Raw genomic sequence first — 2,626 nt, 5'->3', positions numbered from 1 at the left:
CGAATGGCGAAGACCCGCGGAACAGTGACAATTCACTTCCTTCAGAATCGTAGCTTTCGTGTTGAGTTTCGGAAGACTTTTCCATAATATGACGATACCAGCTCGGCCTTTGTTTACAACAAGTGTTCAAAATGTGACGTCACGCTTTGTTTTCACTAAATACCGGAAGTGGTCGGCTGTTGCATTCGATTATTATCGTAAACAGGTGCAAACGCGATATTAGGTAGGCTCCCATGCAATTGTTACTGAACATTTTTCAGTCGGATATTTTGCATTCGCATATTGAACACATATTCTCATTCACCAAGAAATAAACTGAATAAAGGTAGATACACTGTTATGGCACTTTGAGTATGCCAACGTGATGGCCAAATGCATCTTTTTTGTGAAATGTATTCGGACCAAATCCAATTATTTAAAAACTTCGGATTAAAAGATAATTTTTGAAATTGAGTTTTAACTGTTTTCTAGCGTACATTAATGTGTTAAGTACATGTTTGCCTTTGTTAGAACTGTTAACCACCTAAGATTTTCTCTTTTGTTTAGTGAGTTTTATGTTTACTGGCCTTCTCTTATAAATATCTTGCCAGTTTGTTAGCAACCCACTCAAAATTTCCCTGCCAATTACATCAGTAATATGATTAGTAATTATAAACTTTCAATTTTTATCATCAAGCTCTCTCGTGTCAGCCTAGTTTCTTTCGCAGGGTCTCAGGAATAGTGAAAGCTTAATCATCCAGTTCTATTTACAGTTTTTTGATTATCAATTGTACAATAATTAACATATATAGCTAATTTACCTACGTACTGTAAGTGCACAAACCTTTGATCTTGTCGTGATATCCAATTTTATCGGAAAATAAGCCATGTTGACAACAGTGGGATACTTTTAAAAGAAATTGACTTAATTAAAAATGTTGATATCACCAATTTATTAAAAAGAAATAACGTAGACAAGATCACATTTAGTCAGTCATTTTAAAAAATGCGATGACCACATTTAGCTCAGTCTTTTCGCAAGTGATTCAATCACCAAATAACATTGTTTGAGATAAAAGGCTAATATTAAGAAAGAAATAATTAGGGAGTCCATAATGCTGTGTTTCAGTAGAACATTAATATTAGTAAGCATTGATTTCTGACCTGTAGCAAAGAAAATGACTTTACCATAGAATACAGTAAATGTATGAAGAAATGAAACAGTGTTTTAATTGTCTATCGCACATAAAGATTTTCTTGCTTATGAATTTAAATTGTAGCTGGCATTGTGAAAATTTTGAACGAAAGAAGACCCATTTTATATAACCACTAATGATCTAAATAATCACAACAAAGCAAGCATTTTTGTATCTTCGACGAGGATCTGTATTATGTAAAATATTCATTTGTAAACATTCATACTGGCATCATCATAAATCCTTTATACTATTTACTTTATGTGAATATTTTACTGTCATTTCAGCACTATTTTCAACATCGTCTGCAATTCGTAAACACAATACGGTCTCTGTACACTGTTACTGAGAAAGATACCTGACCCAAAATTGTCTTCCCGACAGGCTACATACATTATCAATAAACAATGGTAACATTATGATAATAATAATAATATTAATAATAATAATGATAATAATAATGAAGACTTTGTATAGCGCCTAATCTTTAGAAGCTCTAAGCGCTTTACAACATTAAATAACACCTATAACATAATATATATATATATATATATATAATGATATGATTACAGAAACAAAAAAAACCTGCTGAGAATATTTCAGGTAGGAAACAGTATTAGGTCTTTAAATTTGTTCTTGTAATTGAAATAAGTGAGTTTTGATAGCACTCTTGAATTTGATCACTGTGTCTTTGTGTCTAAGTTTAGTGGGCAATTCATTCCACGTTGCTGGGCCCTGGTATGCAAAAGAACGCTGTCCATATGACTTTGATTTCATAGTGGGAATAATGAGTATACGATTGTCAGAAGAAGTATCTTGCTGGTGTATGTACATGGGTAAGGTCGGAAAGGTATGTTGGACTAGAGTCCGACAGTGAAACGTAGCACAGAGAACAAATTTTGTGTTTGATTCTGGATCGAATGGATAGCCAGAGTAGGGTACAGAGTAGTGGGGAGGTGTGCTCTCATCGTGGTACCCTAAGTATGATCCGAGCAGCTGTGTTTTGAATTTTTTGAAGTTTCTGGATATTGAGATGAACCAGACAGAATTGAGTTACAATAGTCCAGTCTTGAAAGTATTAATGAACACACAAGTGTTTTAGTGGCATCATCTGAAATATATTTGCGAATGGATCTGATGCGTCTCAGCTCAAGATATGCAGTCTTGCATATGTTCATGACACGTTGGTGCAATGTGAGAGTACATTATCGGACTGCATACTTAACGTTTTCTCCTTTCTAGACTATAGGTAAAAGACTCGCGGTACTAATTATGTGAAAGAAACGGATCCAATCAAAAACTGGAGAAAATATAATATAATTTTGCTGGTCATGATCGATGATAATAAAATGTAAAATTTTAGTAAAAGGAATCTTTTGAGAGTTTTCCCACCTGTAACTGAAACCAATCGAGACCATGCTATAGTGACGGAATTTAAGTCTTTTTACAGG

This window comes from Sinohyriopsis cumingii, chromosome 12, assembly GCF_028554795.1.
Source record: "Sinohyriopsis cumingii isolate HCF-2022 chromosome 12, ASM2855479v2, whole genome shotgun sequence".
Taxonomy (NCBI): Eukaryota; Metazoa; Mollusca; class Bivalvia; order Unionida; family Unionidae; genus Sinohyriopsis; species Sinohyriopsis cumingii.
The sequence above is the reverse complement of the archived record's forward strand: the minus strand, read 5'-3'. Positions refer to the sequence as shown.